Source organism: Eutrema salsugineum, unplaced genomic scaffold, assembly GCF_000478725.1.
Source record: "Eutrema salsugineum unplaced genomic scaffold, Eutsalg1_0 scaffold_4, whole genome shotgun sequence".
Classification (NCBI taxonomy): Eukaryota; Viridiplantae; Streptophyta; class Magnoliopsida; order Brassicales; family Brassicaceae; genus Eutrema; species Eutrema salsugineum.
The window spans coordinates 12,372,237-12,394,420 of record NW_006256686.1 but is presented as its reverse complement, the minus strand read 5'-3'; the positions used below and the strand labels follow the sequence as shown (position 1 = coordinate 12,394,420).

Sequence of the window (22,184 nt, the reverse complement as noted above, 5' to 3'; positions counted from 1 at the left end):
AGGCCCCGCCAGACGGTATTGGACATAGGCGCCGGCTTGGCCTTGTCGCCGTCGACCTCCCACTTCCGTTTCCAGTCGGAAACGGTGTTGTTGAGGCGGAATTTGACCTTCTCCTTGAAAGCCGTCTCCACACGTCCGTGTGCGGATGTTTCCCAATGCCAGTTTTGCTAGGAAAAAAAAAGAAGTTAGTAATTATTGTAAAAAGTTAAAATTTAAAATTAAAATTAAAGGAAATGGTAAATTACATACCGCAAAACACTTGAACCAAGTGTCAAGTGTGGCCTGATCCAGCTTCTTCCAGCTGGTATGGGGTTGTACGAAAAACCCCTTGATGATATCCGCAACGTTACGACCGACTGCATTGTCGGTCGTAAACCTAGTCAAATGGAAAGCGCAAAAGTTAATTAATATCAAATATATAAGAATAAATATTAATTAATTTAAAAATATTATAGGCAAAAAATAACGTACCAAAAGGTGCCGGGGGCTCGATCCGGATCGAGTTTGTTCATGGTCCCACGACCGGGTTGCGCCAGAAGATCCTGTACCGTAAACTGGGCATACGGTACAGGCGGGATCGGATCAGCCTCAGGCTCGGCCTGTGCGGGAGCCGCTGGTCCGGCTGGTGGTGGTGGAGGCGGTGCCAGCTGCGGAACAACGACCGGTTGGGAAACCGTCCGTTGTGTTCCCGACGACTCCGGGATGGCTGATCCGGTCGCCGAGGTAGACGGGGCCGTACCGTCAGAATCGACGAGCTGTCGGTAGTGAAATCTCTTAGCCCGAGGAGCCATCGAGACAGAATCTACAAAATTTTAAAAAATTTGTTACTAATTTTTCAAATATTTATTAAAATTTACAAAATTCTGGCCTATCTAAATTCCGAAACCTAAATTTAAATTCCGAACCTAACTCTAAATTCCGAACCTAAATCTAAAATAATATGTAATGAAATTATTTTTTAAAAAAAACTTACAATTAATTGGTCAGGAGAGTAGGGAGTGAGGGAGAGATTTAGTTTTTTAGAGAGAGAGAGATTTATAGAGAGAGAGGGGGAAGAGAGGAATGAGCGACGAAAGGGAAAAACTCGCGTCCCTTATATAGATTTTGTGATCGTCGTAAAATCGTCGTAACTTTACGACGGTTTTACGACGATTTGGTTGTATAACAGTCGGTCCACTGCATGACACGACACGTGTCGTGATGTGATCGTCGTAAAATCGTCGTAACTTTACGACGGTTTTACGACGATTAAACCCAAAACCGTCGTAAAATCGTCGTAACGTCTAACACATTTATAACCTCGTACCTCGGAACAGATCCTTATCCGGTGCAAATCGGTACGACAGTTTTACGACGGTTTTGGGTATAATCGTCGTAAAACCGTCGTAAATTTACGATTATATTACGACGGTTTTACAATGTTTTTTGAAAAAGTGAGTAAACCCTAAATCTTATAAATGGGGTATTGCATAAATAACAATGCAAATGTTATTGTATCCTAACATATAATAAAAGGTTTACAACTTTGCATGTATGATGGATTTATGACATGAGATAGTAAAAAATAAAATTCCGTAATCTAATATATAACCTTTCACTTAAGAAAATCTCCTCATCAACATCTGGTTCAGACAGATCTACGCAAGTGTCCTGTTGAAGTGGAACATCCTCAACCCCTACAATCTTGCCCCTCGGAGCCACTTTAACTACAGCTAACCATGAAATTCCTGTTGATCAAACTCGAGGGTATGGCAGAAACGTTACCTGTTCTGCTTGAGAAGCTAATATAAATGGCTCAAACCTGTTGTACCGTCGTGATTTGTTCACGTCAACAACTCCAAACTTGTTTAGACGTACCCCTCGTCCAACAGTTGGATCAAACCAATCACATTTGAAGAGACCTACAATGGGTCTCCAAGATGAAGATGCTCTTATGTTTGAATGATTATGTGTTGTGATTGAATGAAGGAATGAAGATCTATTTATAGGAAAATTTCGGGCTTTACAACGCTTTTACGATGACTTTTTACGACGGTTTTACATTTAACAATAATATTACGATGAGTTTACGACGATTTTGCGATAAAATTTTTCATCTACAATTGTTAGGTAAACATGTTTTAAATGTTTTTCACCTAACTCCTTTTTCAACGTACAATCGTCGTAATATGTACATCGAAATGTAGTCGTCGTATATTCGTCATAATTTTGCGACGAATTTATGACGATTTTACATTTACTAGCAAATCTCTCGTTATCGATGTATAATCGTCGTAATTCGTCGTAAATTGTACGTCGAGTTTACGACGATTTTTATATACGACGGTTTTTAAATTAGACGTAAGATCGTTGTAAAATCGTTGTAAATTTGCGACGATTTAATAACCGTCGTAATGGACCGTTGGAAAACGATTGTTTTCTTGTAGTGATGGTGCAGGAAGGAATAGTTCTTGGGCACAAGATATCTGAGAAGGGTATTGAGGTTGACAGAGCAAAGGTGGAAGTGATGGTGAATCTGCAAACCCCCACTTCAGTCAAAGGGATAAGGAATTTCCTTGGGCATGCAGGGTTTTACAGAAGATTTATCAAAGACTTCTCAAGAATTGCCAGGCCCTTGACAAGACTGTTGTGTAAAGAAGTGGACTTCATCTTTGATGCTGAATGTGAAGAAGCCTTCAAGTTGATCAAGGAGGCATTGGTTAGTGCACCAATAGTTCAGGCACCAGACTGGTCCCTTCCTTTTGAGGTCATGACAGATGCATCTGACTTTGCTGTTGGAGCAGTTCTTGGGCAAAAGAAAGACAAGAAGCTACATGTCATCTACTATGCCAGTAGAACACTTGACTCTGCACAAGAGAAGTATGCTACTACTGAGAAGGAAATGCTGGCAATAGTCTTTGCCTTTGATAAGTTCAGAAGCTACCTGGTGGGATCAAAAGTCATTGTATATACTGATCATGCAGCCCTCAAGTATCTGATGACCAAGAAAGATGCCAAGCCAAGATTGCTAAGATGGGTTCTTCTATTCCAGGAGTTTGATATGGAAGTACAAGATAAAAAGGGTATAGAGAATGGAGCTGCAGACCATCTCTCTAGGCTGAGGATTGACTCCGAAGTGCCTCTCAATGATAGTCTTCCTGAGGAATCACTGATGGTGCTCCATTCTTATTTGGAGTTTGAAGAAGTGGAGAGTATTCAAGAGAGGAGGATGCCTTGGTTTGCTGACATAGTGAACTATCTTGCTTGTGGAGTGGAGCCACCTGAATTAGATGCTTACAAGAGGAAGAAGTTCTTCAGAGAGGTTCAGAGATACCATTGGGATGAGCCCTACCTCTATGTCCTGAACAAAGATCAGCTGTATAGAAGGTGTCTTGCTGAGGAGGAGATGCAACCTGTGTTGCAAGAGTGTCATGGTTCAGCTTTTGGGGGTCACATGGGAGCATTCAAGACTGTGGCCAAGGTTCTTCAGAGTGGGTTTTGGTGGCCCACAATGTTCAAAGATGCTCAGTTAGTGTTTCAGCATGTGATGCCTGTCAGAGGCATGGGAACATATCAAAGAGGAGTGAGATGCCTCAAAACCCAATTCTAGAAGTTGAGATCTTTGATTGCTGGGGGATTGACTTTATGGGGCCCTTCATTTCATCCTATGGGAATCAGTATATACTTGTTGCTGTGGGCTATGTGTCCAAATGGGTTGAGGCCATTGCTTCCCCTACCAATGATTCCAAGGTTGTAGTGAAGCTGTTCAAGAGCATTATCTTCCCAAGATTTGGAGTTCCAAGGGTTGTCATCTCTGATGGAGGATCTCATTTTGTGAACAAGACTTTGGAGGGTTTGCTGAGAAAGAATGGAGTGAAACACAAGATAGCTACTCCATATCATCCTCAAACTAGTGGCCAGGTGGAGGTATCTAATAGACAGATCAAAGCCATTCTTGAGAGAACTGTTAGCTCAAGCAAAAAAGATTGGAGCAAAAGGCTAGATTATGCATTGTGGGCTTATAGGACTGCCTTTAAAACTCCAATTGGGACATCACCTTTCAGTCTGCTATATGGGAAGAGTTGCCACCTTCCTGTTGAGTTGGAATACAAGGCTATGTGGGCTGTGAAGTTGCTGAACTTTGATATCAAGACAGCTCAAGAGAAAAGAGTCATGCAACTCCATGAGCTTGAGGAGATTAGGCTTGAGGCTTTTGAGAGCTCCAAGATCTATAAGGAGAAGACCAAAGCTTTGCATGATCAAAAGATTCTGAAAAGGGAGTTCAAGGATGGTGATTTGGTGTTGCTGTTCAACTCTAGACTTAAGTTGTTTCCAGGAAAACTTAAGTCTAATGGTCTGGACCCTTTAAGGTTCTTGAAGTCAGGCCATATGGTGCTGTTGTCTTGGAAGGAAAGAATGGTCAAGAGTTTGTGGTGAATGGACAAAGGATTAAGCATTATCTGGTTTCACAAAAGAAGGAGGAAGCTACATCAGTTCCCCTTCTTGATCCACCACCAACCTGTTAAACAGGTTTCCAAAGTCAAACTTAGAGACTTTAAACAAAATGCTCTTGGGAGACACCCCAAGCTTATCTTTGTACATAGTCCTTTTGATTTCTTCTCTTTTCTTTTATGTTTTAGAACTTTTTGATGGGTTTTGTGAGTTGGTCTCAGGTTCTAGGTGATTTTTGGAGACATAGCTCAGTGATGAATGGAATGGAGCATATGAGAGGGCTGGGGGAAGTGTTTAAGGACTGAAAAACTTGGAGAACGCCTCAGTGCTACCTAGGTGTGCGATCTGTATCAGGAAGAGCCCAGGCCGCAGCAGGACTCGCAATTTACTCTGGCCTGGGCGTGCTACCTAGTGAAAGGAGTCCAGGCCGCAGAAAGAAGAAGAACATGCCAAGAGTTCTAAGTCCCAAACTCTGCTACCTGGTGCTGCGGCCTAGAAACAATAGAAGCCAACCCACACATCCATCCGCAAAACACTCCGGCTTAGGCGTGCTACCTGGAAGCACGAAGACTAGGCCGCACCAAACAGAAGGAGTCCAAAACGTCTAAGTCCTAAACTGTGCTAGCTGGTGCTGCGGGTAAGAAGAGAGGAGTCCAGGTCGCATGAAGACTCTTAAATTACTCCGAGATGGTCGTGCTACCTGGGAAACATGAAGACTAGGTCGCAGCAATGGAAGAGTGGCCAAGGAGTTTAAGTGACAAAAGCTGCGGCTTAGGTGTGCTAGCTAGGAAAAAGGAGCCCAGGTCGCAGCACAAGAGGGATGGCTGAGTTGTCTAAGTCCAGAAACCTGCGGCCTGGTCGTGCTACCTGGAAACAAAGGAACCTAACTCGCAGCCCAACTCTCAATTTACTCCAAGTTGGTCGTGCTACCTGGTGAAAGAGGTCCAAGCCGCAGCAAAAGAGGAACGGCCAGAATGTCTAAGTAACAAACCCTGCGGCTTAAGTGTGCTACCTGGAAACAAAGGAACCTAACTCGCAGCCCAACTCTCAATTTACTCCAAGTTGGTCGTGCTACCTGGGAAGAATGAGTCCAAGCCGCAGCAAAAGAAAAGTGCCCAAGCTGCCTAAGTCACAAAACCTGCGGGATGGTTGTGCTACCTAGGAACAAAGAAGACCAACCCGCACATCCATTCGGAATTTACTCCGAGTTGGTCGTGCTAGCTGGAAAACATGAAGAAAAGGTCTCAGCAGGAAAAGAAAGGCCTGAGTTGTCTAAGTCATAAAAGCTGCGGGATGGTTGTGCTACCTAGAAACAAGAGGAACCAAACCGCACATCCATTCGCAAATTACTCCGACTTGGTCGTGCTAGCTGGTTGCAATGGGTTCCAGGTAGCAGCAATGAGAAAAGATAAAACCGGGCTGAAGGATCTTTACTGCGGGTTGGTCGTGCGGGTTAGAAAGAGAATGACCAGGTAGCACAAAAATATTTCCGGTTCTGCACCAAGACGGTCATACGGCTCGATCCTGACGGTTCCCGGACGCACAAAAGAGAGAAAGGAGGCCGGTCAATGAGAAAAGGACGGGTCAAAGCCTTGACTGGTCAAAATAGATCTATTGACCACCAGTCCAAAGGTTTGACCCTGTCCCACACTCCCTCTTCCCCACAACAAACCCGAGTTTGCAACTCTTTCTCTCATTTCTCTCCATTGTTTTCACCATATCTCTCTCATTTCTCCACCAAATTTGTTGATTCAAAGTGCTCTGAGCTCGTTTTTGAGTTGTTAGAATCATCCTGATTGCATTTAGAACTCGTTGCATCTTAATCCCAAGGTATTTCATCCTGTTAAAATTCACCTTTTTCCATGTTCTTCAATGGTGATTTATGAGCTTCAAAGTGTGGAATCGATTTTGATAGGTTGTTTTAGACCTTGGGATTATTTTTATAAATGCTAGGGTGCTAGATAGTCTTGGAAAACAGAGCACTTTGTTGGTGATTCCTTGTTCTTGAGTTTTGAAAATTGTTGCAAGTAATTCATGAAAAAAAATCAATTTTTTTTAAAAAAAAAAAAAAAAGAAAAGAGAGATGAATTGGTTTTTGCTGAGTCTTTGCTTTGCACTCTTGTTTTTGCATTGCTATGAACTTATTGGATTGATACTTGGCTTGAGAAACCTGTTCATGTGGTTTTAAAATCGATTCTTGCAACAAATGTTTTTCAAAATTTTGAAGAATTTTGTGAAGCTTGTTCTTGAACTAACATTGTTTTTGAGAATCTCTTGGCAGATGACTGAAAGAACAAACTCTCTGGCCAAGAAGAAGGGCACTGCATCAAAAGGCAAAGGTTTGGTCTCAGGGTCTTCAAAGCCAAGAGAAAAAGGTCAAGGTGCAAAGAATACCACAAAGCAAGGGAAGTGTGATCCAGCGCCAAAAAGGACAAGGCCTGAAGGAAAAGCTTTGGTGGTTGCTTCTGGTTCCAAGAAGAAGGGGAAACAATTGGCTGTGGTATCTGAGAGTGAACAGACTGAAAGTGACTCAAGCAGCTAAGCTGGTGGTTCCCAAGGCACCATTGAAGAGGGATCAAAGAAGTTCAAGACAACTGAACCAGAAACACTTGATTATCTGGCTAAGTTTCAACAGATAGAGATCCAGCAAGGCAGATTCCCTGATTTGGACTTTCTGAAGAAGATTGGCATCTATGAAGATGTCAAGACTTTGCTTGGGAACATGGGTGTTGAGTCACTTTTGGAGATGAGAGAGATCGCTTATGAACAAGAGTCTCAAGAATTCTTGGCGTCCTTTGAAGCTTTCATTTACTACCCAAGGGATTCAAGAATTATTCAAGGAGATGGGCTTGGACATGTGGAGTTTACTGTGAAAGGGAAGGAGTATTCAGTGTCATTCAGAGAATTGAATGAGATTTTTGGGTTTTCATCACCTATAAATGAACTTCTGTCAAACCAGGTCAATCTCAGAAAAGATGAGATCCAACTTCTATGGAGATCAATTGCTTCTGGGAAGTACACAGCTGGAACAGCTAAGTCCTCTTGGATAGGGAATCCAGTTCTGAGATATGTACACAAGATTCTCTCTCACAGCTTCTACTTCAAGATTGATGTTGGAAGAGTTCACAAAGGAGATCTGATGCTTCTTGGTGTAGGGCTGAGACCGCTGATGCCAACACATGAAGATGGGGAACCCTATGAAGGGTATGAATACCCACTTTGCCTTGCATCTCAATTAGCAAGGTCTTTGATGTTCTACAAAAAGTGCATGTGGGGTTCTACAAAGCAAGATGCAAAGCTGGCCCATGGATGGGTGGTAACAAAGATCTTGAAAGCCCAGGGGTACAGATTCAAGGAGAACAAGGCAAAGTTTGATTTGATTAATGAAGCTCATTTGTGTAAGATTGGCTTCCTCCAAGGAAGAGTGGGTACCAAGGTAGTATACAACTTCAAGACACTCATCAGTGAGCCAGCCCAAGTTCTCCTGCCCAATCCCTCCATCACCACAGTCCAAGTTAAGAGGAACATTCACTTCTTCTTGCTGAAGGAAGAGCTGTACAATGTCCAAACTGATCCACCAATCCTCACATACAAGCAAGCTTGCAGAGAAGAAGCCTCCAAGGGAAAGAAAGCAACCGCTGAAGATGCTACCACAAGTGCTGCTGGTGCTCAAGATGCTGATATGTCTCCACCTCAAAAACGTTTTGGTGGAAACAGATATCACTTTGATGATTACAACTGGGAGGAGCCAGGCACTTCAGGGTTCAGGGCTCAACAAAAGATTGGTATTCTCCAACAATGGTGCAAGTACCAAGACAAAACCATCCACAAGATGGCCAAGTGCATCAAGGAGATGAAGAAGAGGATCAAGAAGCTTGAAAACCCTTGCAAAGGTGGGGCTCCAGCACCGGTTTCACCAAGGAACAGAGAAGAGGTTGGAGAGAGTTCCATCAACTGCACGGCCCTGGTCCCATATGGCACAGCATGGGTGAATCTTGAAGACGGTTCTGATGAAGCAAGTCATCACTCCTGGGAGACACCATCCGGCCACACTTCAAACCCCTCCTACTCATTGGGGTCTGACTTCAACAGCCACTAGGTAACACTCAAAACCTTGTAAATAGCATGTAGTTTTCTTTTTCTTTTGCATTTTACTTGTTTACTTTGTTTTAACTCCTTTCTCATGCTTTTATAACACAAGGGACTGTGTTATTTAAGTGTAAGGGAGGAGTTTCATCCTTTACTAATCATGTTTTCTCTTTTCTAATTTTACACTTTGAGTCTTGAGTCACATTCTAGTTGCATATTCATTTAGTCTCATCTAAGTGCATATAAAAACCCAAAAAATGGAAAAATCTGAAAAATTTACACAAATAAAATGATCATGTAGTTGCATTTTCATTTTTAGGATTGAGTCTAGATTGCATATGCATGTAGGTTGCATCTTGCAGGGAGTAATGATAGGTTTTCTAGAGAGTACATCACTTTGAGAACTTGAACTGAATATGCTTGTGAATCTTTTTATGTGCTTGCAAAGTCTGAAACGATTTGAATCTGAGAAGCAAGTTTGAATTGAACTCAACTCTAATTAAGTGAAAACCCTGAACTTGACTTGAAATTATCATTTGGTGCATTGTTTAAACAAGCTTGTGGATACCAATATACATATTTGAGCTAGAATCCTGTTTTTACCATCCTCTTCCTTAGCTCAAATAGCTGAATCTGCATAATAGATCAGTTTTCCTCACCCTGAACCCATCCTTCTTTCAAGCCAATTGTTTGTGTGTGATTGAGAGGCCACCTTGGACCAAACTTAGCAGAAAGTGTTAGGTTTAGGGCGACAAGGGCAAGTCTCATTGAGTGCTAAGTTCCATCATCAAGGAGCTGAGAGATTTGGCAAGAACTAAGTGTGGGGGAATACATGTTGGTGAGTGGAAAAAGGAGAGATGAGTGGAAATAAAAGGAGAATGGTGAGACCTAGGGGATAGAAAAAGAAAAGAAATCAGTCTTGGAGTTTTTAGTCAAAAGAAGTGAGCTATAGTGTTTTGAAAAGAAAGAGTCTAGCCTCTAAGTGAAAAGAAAAGAAGCCAAAGAGCTCAAATGTTTTAAAAAGAAAGAAAAAAAAAAGAGGTTAGAGGTTACAAAAGAAAGTGATAAAGAGCTATGGAAAGTTTGAACTCCAAGACTTGTGTATGAAAAAGAAAAGAGAGTCCCCTAGTGAGAGAAGAATGAGTGTGAAAAGTAAGCAAGTGAGGAAACTTTGAGTAGAGTGTGGGGTGGGATGAGTCTTTGCCCTTGTATGCATAGGTTGCCTTTTACCTTTAGCATTCTGCCAAAGTTTGGTCATTTATAGAGAGATCCTTTTGCTGCATTGAACCCACTCAAAGAATTGATGAGATCATTTTAGTCTCATAACCTCAGCCTAGCCAAACTATGTTTGTTTAAGCAATGCATCATTTGATCCACTTGGTAAAAGCTTAATGAATGTGAAAGAGTTGAGAGAGAGAAGAACTTGTGGAGATTCCTTGTTGAATTGATATATATCTGAGTATGGCTTTGCATTGCATAATTGAGCATGAACTTGAATTCTCATTGTGATCACTTCTCTCAAAAAGGAAATGTGAACTCCCATGCATTCAACCTCTTTCTCTCATATGTTCTTGTTTGCTTGAGGACAAGCAAAGGACAAGTGTGGGGGAGTTGATATGTTCATAATTTGCATCATTTAGGTTGCATAATTCATTCTAAACCATGTTTTATTCCATGCATTTTAGGTCATTAGGGTTTGTTTTAGAACTTAGGAGATGCATTAGGTCCCAATGAGTCTTTGCATGTTTTGAGTGTTTATCAGGTGTATTTGGAGCTGAAAAGATGAATCCAGGAGGTGGAATGGTGATCAAAGCTTGAAGAGTGGCAAAATTGGGTCTTTGGAGGTTATCGGCCATTCTCGCTGACCAGGAAGGTTTTCTCGGCCATTTTCGCGTACCAGGAAGGTTTTCTCGGCCATTTTCGCGTACCAGGAAGGATTTTATCGGCCATTTTCACATACCGCGGGTAGACTTTATCGGCCAAAACGCGTACCGGCTATTGAATCTCTCGGCCAAATTATCTGGGTGCAAACACGTTTCCGAAATCGCCTGTCCGGGGAACCTTCCGGTCCGATTCATATGTCGGGTGCTTCATAGAAGTTGAATAGGATTGGATCACGGTTTCATATCAAGTGGAATCATGGAATTCGGACGCGTGAGCAGAGAGTTAAGCTCGTCGGAAGAAACCCCTATCTCGCTGCTGTTTTGGACCAAGCCGAGGAGCTCTGAAGAATGCGAAGGACGGTGTACTTCCAGGCCGATTCAGTTTCCCGGGGCCTTCATGAGAATCAGAGACATTTGAGTCTTCTTTCCAGAACGTCCAAGATCATTCAATTCGGAGCTATGAGCAGGAAGATACGATCTCCGGAATGGACACATGTCTAGACGCCTCTCTCTGTTCGTGTAAATGCACTGCAAAGACGTGCCCTCCAGGAAGCCTTCCACTTCCCAAGCACCAAAGCTTCCTTCACCAAAGTTGGATATAAATGAGTCCTCTGTCTTCTGCAACCGGAATCCCTAAATTCGGACAAGTTTCGTGGAATTTACACTCTCCGGAATGCAAAGTGGTCTAAGCTGCTTTGAATGCTGCGAGATGGTCTTGCGACTTGGTTAACCCGCAGGCCTGAAGATGAATGCCTGAAAGCTGATGCTGCGAGTTGAGAAGTGTGGGTAAGCTATCACTGGATGAGGTCTGAAGCTCCCGAGCAAGAGAAATGCTAAGTCCACAATCGTGCGACTTAGGCATGCGAGTTAGCCGCGCCTTGAACTAAGCCGCACGATCATTCGCAAATCACTCCGACTTGAGCCTGCGACCTGAGAGCAATGGAGTCCAACCCGCAGAGTTTGTACATTCCCCAGAAACCGCCTTGGTCGTGCGAGTTGAAGAAGATGAAGACCAACCCGCAGCAACACTCGCAAATCACTCCTACTTAGGCATGCGGCTTGGACAAGACGATTTAAGCCTCACAAGAGAGGTTCTTCATCTACTGCGACTTGGGCGTGCTACCTGGGACATACTGGACCAACCCGCAGTAGTTCCCACTTTATCCATTAAAGCCGGGTCAGGACCCGGTTTGTTCCGGGCTGACCCGGTTCGTTTTTAGAGAAGTATAAATACTTTTTAGGGTTTTTTTTTAGAAAACTAAGTTTTATTCCCTTTGTCTCTTGCCTCTTTTGTGAAAGACTCCATTAAGAAGAGAAATGTCTATATTTGAGTGTTTAATCAAGAGAGTTTTAAGAGATCTGGGTGTTTAAAGCTGTTTTCTTTTGAATCTATCATCTCCATCTCCATTTCTCATCATTAATCATGCCAATCTTCTCTACTTGCAAAGGTTTAAGAGAGATTAGTATGATTAGTGAGTAGTTACCTTAATGAGGTTCTAGATGTGTAGGTTAGGGTGCTAAAGTGTTAGATTAGAAGTGCTTAGGGCTAGATTCATTGATTCATCTCTCTAAACAGCTGTTCTCTATGCTAGATCCTTCCATATCACTTGAGATCTAGATTCTGGGAATTTCATGCACCAAAAGTGTTTGATGAAAAACCTGAAAGAGCTGTATTAGAGGTTTAAGCATTTTCTGCATGATGATGTATTGTTAATTGCTTGAATGATCATTAAGAACTGTTTATTAATGCATATTGATTCATATTTCACAAATGGGAATTTGGTTTGAAAATGGATTAGTATAGGGGTTAATACCTTCATGAGAGGATTAACCTAGATTAGAGTTCTTAATTATTTGAATCATGTCTCATCATTGTCATTAGCATTTCTAGTTTAACACCAAAGCACCCTAACCAACTATCATGTCTAGAATCTCATGCCTCCATCATATCATATTCACATCATTTGTCATTGTCATTAGTCTTTAATCCTGTTTAAGTTTGTAGTTGTCACTAGTTAACCAAAATCACTCTTGTTTGCTTGAATTAAGAACATATCACATAGTTTAGTGTCTAACACCACATCTAGATTGATAAACCTCTTTGTGCTACTTTGACAAGGGGATTGATAGCCCTGAGACCTTAAAAAGTCTTGTCTATCAGAAGTCGCCTATTGTCCACAAAAGCTTAGCTCGCATCATAAAATTTTTGCCCTTCAAATAATCATATATTCGAACTCCGTTATGCCACAACTGGTTCAACTCATGTATGAGTGGCTGCAAAAACATATCAATGACCTGCTTCGGGTGATTTGGACCAGGGACTAAGACACTGAAAAACAAAAAAATTCCCTTTGTATGCACATATCTGGAGGAAGATTATAAGGCGTAAAACACATCTGGTTCAAGTCATATACGAGTGGCTGCAAAAACACATCAAGGGCCTGCTTCGGGTGATTTGGACCACGGAATAAGATACTGAGAAACAAAAATTTCCTTTGCATGCACATAAAGAATATTGCCTACCAGACATACCAAATAGACTAAACCCGTTAGTGTAAATACAAAGATAGAAATTCCGCTTAGATTTAACAAAGTCTTGATGTACGGTGTTAAAGTGTTTCCACGATTTTGCATCAGACGGGCGAGTTATTTTCTCATCTGTTTGTCAATGTTTTGCATGTCATCTCATCGACGCAGCTGTCTTCTCAGATTGATAAAGTCGTTTTAACCTATCAGTTATAAGAAGATACCACATACGTGTGTACGGTATCTTACTACGCCCAGAAGTTTGCGGAATATATCTCAGTTTTTGGCAAATTTGACATTCCTGAAGCTTATCATCATCTCTTCACAAAAACATACAATTATCAACACATACATCTATCATCTCATAGTATGTTTTGGGCGGCCAAATTATCCTCCAGCAAATACTCTTTAATAAGATCAGCCCAATCATCCATCCAAATTTTAGCTACATTATGATCAGTCTTAATCGTCATCCTAGCAGCTAATGACAATTTAAACAATCCTTCTCTACATCTATCGTAGAGTGGCTGTTTTGCAGCATTTAACATATCATAAAAGCGTTTAGCATCCATATTGGGTTCTTCAACTATAACAGCATGCGTTTCATGATGCATCAGTAACCATATCATGCATCTTATCATGATCTTGACCCTAAAATTGATGCTCACTAATTTGATAATAATTTGATGCATCAAAATCATCACAATGGCCTTGATGATTTCTACTTCTCCCAGCATTCCGACTAATACCTTCACTATAACTCCCTCCATGTTGATACCAAATAAAGTATTGCAGCATAAACCCTCTATTTAATAAATGCTTCCACACTGTTTCAGTTAATTTATGTTTTTTATTCTTGCATTTAGGACAAGGACAATACATTTCCCCGCTTTCTATGGTTATTTGAATATTCTCGGCCTGATACATGAATATTTATAACCCGTTTTTGAATTCTTCAGTCAACCCTCCCTCTAAATATTTATGCATATACATCCACTTTCGTAGATCGTATATAGACATTATTTTTTTAAAAAAGTACTATTTTTTTTACTTTATTTTTTTTTACTAAAAAAAGTAAAACTCATAAAAATTATACTCAAAAACTCAAAAAATTGTGTATTTGTTAGTTTTTTATTTTGTTGTGGTAGAATTATGATAGAAGTGAGGGGGTATTTATAGAATTTTTGTTTGGATACCAACAAATTGCATTGAAACTTTAAATCGGATTTACATCGAAATAGTTTTTACATCGAGATTACATTGAAATAAGTGAAAGTTCGTTCCTCATAAATTCGATGTAATATTTACGTCACAATTAGGATAAAAATATATTACCTCATAATTCGTCGTAACTGCATTGTAATGTTACGATAAAATTACAACGCTTAACATTTACGTCGAATTTACGATAAAAATTGTTCTTATTGTAAATTCGACGTAAATGTCACGTTCGTTGGAAATCGACCTCTGTTTTGTAGTGCGTGAAGAGCATGTGCCAGTGTGTGGGGATCGTGTGCCGGTGTGTGGAGAATGTGTGCCAGCTCGTGAAGAGCGTGTATTGGCACGTGGGGAGAAGGCAAGCAGGCTGCTGAGTCATCGAGCAGCTTCCCTTAGCCAACTGATTTCCGACCCATCGATCAAACCCACACAACCCGCCGAACATACTACTCGACAAAAACTCTAAACCTTTGGCCAAAAACTTAATTTATCCTACTAACTTACTTTTCAACAGATCCAAACACTCAAAACAACCGCTTAAAGAAGTCATTCGGCCGTATAAATATTTTCTTAGCCAAACATACTTTATCTCTGCCAAATAGGTTTTCCTGCACTATTTACTTTTCCTTTGGCAAAACATCTTACCATTCTCAGAATGGCCCAACACATTCAGTCTGTCGTATGCGTTCAACTTAACCATCTTCAATTCTCCCTGATTCGCTTATACTTTTAAAACGCCTTATCCATTTAATTAAGCTTTTTCTGATCTTCTCATGATCTCAATATCCCCGTTAACAGTCCGTTCATGTCCTCAATACTTCTCTCTTAGATTAAATCGCCCATGATTTACTCCAATCCCATTGTCTCGGCCAGATTTAGTTTCCTTCGGCCATTTTTAACATATTCAGCCACTGATAGACTCCTGATCGTGATGAATGAGTCTTGCCCCTTGATGCTCTTCGTGTGGTTGAATTGGTGATGCGGAAGTGATGATTTGGTTTGGTGAATGATCTGAACGATGGGGGTGAAGTGAAACTTCTAAGGATTGCGGATGTTCCTTAGACTTTCGATGCTTAATTCTTCTAGGATATTACACACCAAGAGAAGAATCAAGTTGAATAGATATTACACACTATTCGGATCAAACAACTAGAGAGAGTTTAGAAATAAGAAGTTTGATGAAAATAGAATGAAGAGTCAAGTACAGAATATAAAGAGAAGGGGGAAGAAGGAGAAGAGTCATTTCGGTCAAGCATAGAATTTAAGAGACATGCCTCGAAGATTCATGCACATAAAGACCAAGTTTGAATAGAAAGAAGATAGAAATAACACTAAGGAAATTCAAATTGAAACAAGAAGAGAAGAGGGCCGAATGATGACAATGGGCTGAGGTAAGAAGTATGTGGCCAAGCCTCGTTAAAAACCTCTCTTGGAAAACCCATTGGGACAAAACCAAGAGGAGGGAAAAAGAGCACAAGTCCACACACCTCCATTGTCATCGCTTAGACGGCTTGAATCACAACCAATGTGGCTGGACAAGCTTCACTTCTAAGGCTGGCCTGAATGGTAAGTAGATGGTTGTTGATGACTTTATTGAACTCTTTTGCTCTAGACCTTGTCATGGGACCATTGGGGACGATCAATGCTTCATCATCTTCAGCTCCAAGCTCCACGGGTTCAAGCTGCGGTTTAGTTCCATGCTCCAAGCTCTCCATGCTTTCCATGCTCACATCAGGCTCTCCCACTTGAAAAGGATTTGTCCTCAAATCCAACTCATCTGCAATAAAAGGAACAAGATCAATATTGTTGAAAGTATTACTCACGTTATACTTACCTTGCAAATCCAGTATGTAGGCGTTATTGTTGATCCTTTGAAGCACTTTAAAAGGTCCATCCATTCTTGGCATTAGTTTAGACTTTCTTTCATTGGGAAAACGGTCTTTCCGGAGATGAATCCAAACTAAGTCTCCTTCCTCGAAGATAAGTTCCTTGCGGCCCTTGTTAGCATACTTGGCATATTGTTTTGTCTTGTCCTCTATATTCTTCCTTGCCGTCTCATGGATTCACTGAACCAACTCTGCTTTCTTTTTTCCATCTGTACTACTCCTTTCACTCAGAGGCAAAGGCATCAAATCCAAAGGAGTGGTGGGATTAAACCCATAAACAATTTGAAATGGTGAAAATTTAGAAGCAGAATGTATGGAATGATTATAAGCGAATTCTACATGTGGTAAACAATCTTCCCAAGCCTTTAGGTTCCTCTTGATCAACACACGCAAAAGTGTGGATAGGGTTCTATTAACTATCTCGGTTTGACCATCAGTTTGGGGGTGGCAAGTAGTGGAGAATAACAACTTAGTTCCTAGCTTAGACCAAAGCGTTTTCCAAAAATAGCTAAGAAACTTGGTGTCTCTATCAGATACAATGGTCCTAGGCATGCCATGTAGACGTATAACTTCCCTAAAGAACAGTTCGGCTACATGCTTAGCATCATCGGTTTTATGACATGGAATGAAATGCGCCATCTTAGAGAATCTATCCACCACCACAAAGATTGAATCCTTACCCGTTCTAGTTCTAGGCAATCCTACTACAAAGTCCATTGAAATGTCATTCCAAGGATGCAAAGGAATAAGGAGAGGAGTATACAAACTGTGGGGTTGCGACTTAGCTTTCGCTTGTTTACAAGTTGAACATTTCTCACACATTTTCTCAACATCTCGCCTCATATGTGGCCAATGAAAGTGATCTTGCATGACTTGTAAAGTTTTAGACACACCAAAGTGTCCCATTAATCCTCCACCGTGTGCTTCCCTTAGAAACAAATCTCTCAAAGACGAGTTAGGAACACACAAACGGTTATCATAGAACAAGTATCCTTCATGCCTATAATATTTCCCAAATGCAAATCTCTCACAAGCAGCAAATATTTTTCCAAAATCAGAATCATTCTCATAGAGAGTTTTAATGTGTTTAAAACCAAGTAACTTGGCATCCAAAGATGAAAGTAACACATACCTCCGGGACAATGCGTCAGCCACGACATTGTCCTTACCTTTTTTGTATTTGATGACATAGGGAAATGTCTCAATGAACTCTACCCACCGAGCATGCCTCTTGTTAAGCTTTTGTTGTCCCTTGAGATGTTTTAGAGACTCATGGTCGGTGAGGATCACGAACTCCTTTGGCCAGAGATAGTGTTGCCACGTTTGTAAAGCCCTCACCAAAGCGTAGAGTTTCTTGTCGTAGGTTGGATAGTTAAGTGTCGCTCCTCCTAGCTTTTCACTGAAATAAGCTATATTCTTCTTGTCCTGCATCAACACAGCACCAATACCAACACCGATGCATCACATTCGATTTCAAAAGTTTTAACAAAATCAGGTAGGGAAAGGATAGGAGCCTGAGTAAGTTTCTCTTTCAAGGTTTGAAATGCTTCTTCTTGAGCCGTTTCCCACTTAAATCCAACGTCCTTCTTGATAACTTCAGTAAGCGGAGCAGCCAAGGTGCTAAAGTCCTTAACGAATCTTCGGTAAAATCCCGCAAGTCCATGAAAGCTCCTCACTTCTCCTACGGAGGTTGGACTAGGCCATTCTTTAATTGCTTTTACCTTCTCTTCATCCACTTTAACACCATCTGCACTCACAACAAAACCTAGGAAGACCAAGTTATCCGTTCCAAAAGTACACTTGTTCATGTTGGCATAGAGTTTCTCCGTTCTAAGCACATCTAACACCTTACGCAAATGCTGAACATGATCTTCTAAGTTTTTGCTATAAACTAAGATGTCATCAAAGTAAACAACCACAAAATGCCCTATGTATGCTCTAAGAACATGGTTCATTAATCGCATGAATGTACTAGGTGCATTTGTAAGCCCGAATGGCATCACTAACCATTCATACAACCCTTGCTTAGTTTTAAATGCGGTTTTCCACTCATCCCCTTCCTTCATCCTAATCTGATGATACCCGCTTTTTAAGTCAACCTTAGAAAAGATGCAAGACCCATGTAACTCATCTAGCATATCATCTAATCTAGGTATGGGATGGCGATACTTAACCGTTATATTATTGATGGCTCTGCAATCGACGCACATCCTCCAGCTTCCGTCCTTTTTAGGTACTAGTAGTACGGGCACAGCACATGGACTCATGCTTTCACGGATGTGTCCTTTCTTCATGAGTTCCGTGACTTGCTTTTCTAGTTCCTTAGTCTCCACGGGATTAGTTCTATAAGCTCGTTTGTTTGGCAATGAGGCTCCCGGGATAAAATCGATTTGATGTTCTATGCCTCTAATGGGTGGTAATCCCTCCGGATTCTCCTCAGGAAACACATCCCTATATTCCTGTAATACATGTTTAAGAGTGCTAGGGATTTCCTGCTCAGGGTTAGTGATACTCATAAGCGTTTCTTTATAAACAAAAAGTAAGTTCGGTTTATGGAGATCACTTCCCTTTGGGATATTCGGCACAATAGCAAGGTTAGATGGTTTGATAGCTTTCTTTCTACCCATCTTCATGACCAACTGATCCTGGTAAACCTCATGAGGGGTCATAGGTAGCAACACGGTTTTTCTTCCTTTGAACTCAAACTTATGCCGATTCGTGAAACCATCATGCATAACCTGCCTATCCGATTGCCATGGTCTTCCCAACAGTATATGGCTAGCTTCCATTGGCAAAATATCACATAAGACCTCATCCTCATATTTTCCAATTGATAGAGGTACCTTGACTTGATTATCCACAGCCATTTCGCCATTTTCATTCAGCCACTGCAGCTTGTATGGTTTCGGATGCTTGATTACTTGCAACCCAAGTCTCGCAACCATAGTCTTGTTAGCAACGTTTGTACAGCTTCCACCGTCAATGATCACGCTGCAAATCTGATCCTTAACCAGACACCTTGTATGGAACAAGTTCTCTCTTTGTTCTTGCTCATCAGATTTCGTGATGACACTCAAAGCTCTCATGGCGACTCCCACCATCATTTGTCCTTTAGCGGCTGATTCATACTCTTCCTCCGATGATTCATCCTCAAGTTGTCTTTCCTTAGGCTTCTCATCTTCAGATTCAACTTCCCCATTTGCCATGATGATCATAACCCTCTTGTTAGAGCATTCACTAGCATAATGTCCAATGCCGTGACACTTAAAGCACTTAATGTCTCTTGTCCTTGGTGCAACGTTAGTACTTTTTCCTTTAAGATCCACACTCTCAACCTTGGGCTTGACAAACGGCTTGTAATCTCTTGAAGTTCCAGACTTCACTTCTCGGTGATAGCTAGATTTTTCCGGAACAAAACTCGACTTGGAGCTTCTCCTTTTAAGTTGTTTTTCGAACATAATTGCCTTGTGCATCATTTCCTCTAGCTCCTCATAATTTTGAACCTACAATTTGTCAGCAATATCTCGGTTTAATCCTCCCATGAATCTAGACATGGCGGCTTCTGGATCTTCTTGAATATCAGCTCTTATCAACAAAGTTTCCATCTCCTTGAAATACTCTTCAACGGTCCTATTGCCTTGTACCAAGTTTCTCAGCCTATGATAGTGACTTGGCACGAATCTTTTCCTCATAAGATGCTTCATCTGATTCCAAGTCTCTACTGGAAAATCTCCTACACGCTTCCTAGTGAGAGTTAGCTGATCCCACCAACTTAGTGCATACCCAGTGAACTCGGTAGGTGCAACTTTGACTTTGTTCTCTTCAGTGTACTCATGATAATTGAAGACGAGTTCCATCTTCTTTTACCATTCAAGATACTCCTCAGGGTCGTTGCTGCCTTGGAAAGAAGGAATACAAACTTTCACTCCAGCTAGATTATCCCTAGGAATCACTCGCTCATCTCTAGCACTTCTTCTTCGTCGGTGACTACTTGTCTTAGAAGAATGACTGTAGTAGTCGGAGTGATGGCTAGCATCTGCTTGACTTTGCTTATCACGTTCCTTACGTGCTCTTCTCGAATTTTCCTGATCAAGTTTAAAGGCCTCTAACTGCTGAGCCACTAATCTGGCTACCTCGGTTGCGATAGTCTCATTCATTTGCTTTTGGTTGACGCTATTGCTTCCTCTTTCATCTTCTTCCAATGGTGGCGTTACCATCCTGAAAATCAACACAAAAGAACCCCAGTCAAGTGTTCTTTGGAAGAAATCGCAACACAATGGATCAAACAAAGGAATAACTCTTCAACTACCACAAGAACCTACTAGCGACTGTTCAGAGAAATCGACTCGGGAAAAATATCAAAACACATCCAAAAATTCCGATTTCAATTTTAACAGAAACTAGACTCAATCTAGGTTCGAACACAACTGGTTTCACGATTTTTGGATCAGTATTCGATTTTAAACAATTCTAACAACCTGGTGCTCGGAAACAGATAATAACACAGTTTTCTCAAAAACGTTTTGATTGATAATGAAAAGTCACAAACGAAATCTTTTTGATTCAGATCGACACAACCTGCACGAAGCAGCTCTGATACCACCTGATAGACTCCTAATCGTGATGAATGAGTCCTGCCCCTTGATGCTCTTCGTGTGGTTGAATTGGTGATGTGGAAGTGATGATTTGGTTTGGTGAATGATCTGAACGATGGGGGTGAAGTGAAACTTCTAAGGATTGCGGATGTTCCTTAGACTTTCGATGCTTAATTCTTCTAGGATATTACACACCAAGAGAAGAATCAAGTTGAATAGATATTACACACTATTCGGATCAAACAACTAGAGAGAGTTTTAGAAATAAGAAGTTTGATGAAAATAGAATGAAGAGTCAAGTACAGAATATAAAGAGAAGGGGGAAGAAGGAGAAGAGTCATTTCGGTCAAGCATAGAATTTAAGAGACATGCCTCGAAAATTCATGCACATAAAGACCAAGTTTGAATAGAAAGAAGATAGAAATAACACTAAGGAAATTCAAATTGAAACAAGAAGAGAAGAGGGCCGAATGATGACAATGGGCTGAGGTAAGAAGTATGTGGCCAAGCCTCGTTAAAAACCTCTCTTGGAAAACCCATTGGGACAAAACCAAGAGGAGGGAAAAAGAGCACAAGTCCACACACCTCCATTGTCATCGCTTAGACGGCTTGAATCACAACCAATGTGGCTGGACAAGCTTCACTTCTAAGGCTGGCCTGAATGGTAAGTAGATGGTTGTTGATGACTTTATTGAACTCTTTTGCTCTAGACCTTGTCATGGGACCATTGGGGACGATCAATGCTTCATCATCTTCAGCTCCAAGCTCCACGGGTTCAAGCTGCGGTTTAGTTCCATGCTCCAAGCTCTCCATGCTTTCCATGCTCACATCAGCCACTTAGGCTCCCTCATGTCTATTTTTACTATATACAGATCTCATTCTTCCCTCTTGATCACCTTAGACGTTTCTTGACCCCTTTCCTGGTCGTTCGGTTCTTTCGCACTGCTCGATTCCCACTCCGGCCATCTTACAGTTCCCTCGGGCCAATGTTATTTTTCTTTAGCCAAAGACTATCTTCAAGCTTCTCTAAAACATACCCTTAGCCATATACTGATCCCTGATACGTGTTATTACACTGCATGAAGGAAATCTATAGTCTCTGTTAGCTACACATCCTGATCTTGCCAAATCAATTTGGAATTCCAATCTGGTCCATAAACTCAAGCACTTCTTATGGAGAGCGGCCTCCCTAACCATTTCTGTTAATGCTAACCTTTGACGCCGTAATATTAATGTGATAACCTCTGTTCCCATTGTTGCTCAGAAGAAGTAACAAGCGATCACGTTTTCTTCACTTGCCAATAGGCAGAATCAGTTTGGCGTTTAACGGGTACCCATTTCACTCTACATTCTCACAATAGAGTCACAGATGAAATTAGACACCTTCCTTTTTTATCATGTGGAGATTTTGGAAAGCTCGAAATGTTTTGGTTTTCAATAAAACACTTATCGACAAAGAAAAAACACTAAAACGCACCATAGAAGACGTCAAAGAATGGATTTATGTCTCCATAACAGAACCTATAACTACTGTCTCAATTGCTTCCTCACCTAGT

At 41.2% G+C, this 22,184-nt stretch overlaps 1 pseudogene; it reads right to left on the bottom strand.

The window, feature by feature from the left end:
• Window positions 1–15,649: 15,649 nt before the first annotated feature.
• On the bottom strand, window positions 15,650–20,250 carry LOC112084533 (annotated as a pseudogene).
• Window positions 20,251–22,184: the final 1,934 nt, after the last annotated feature.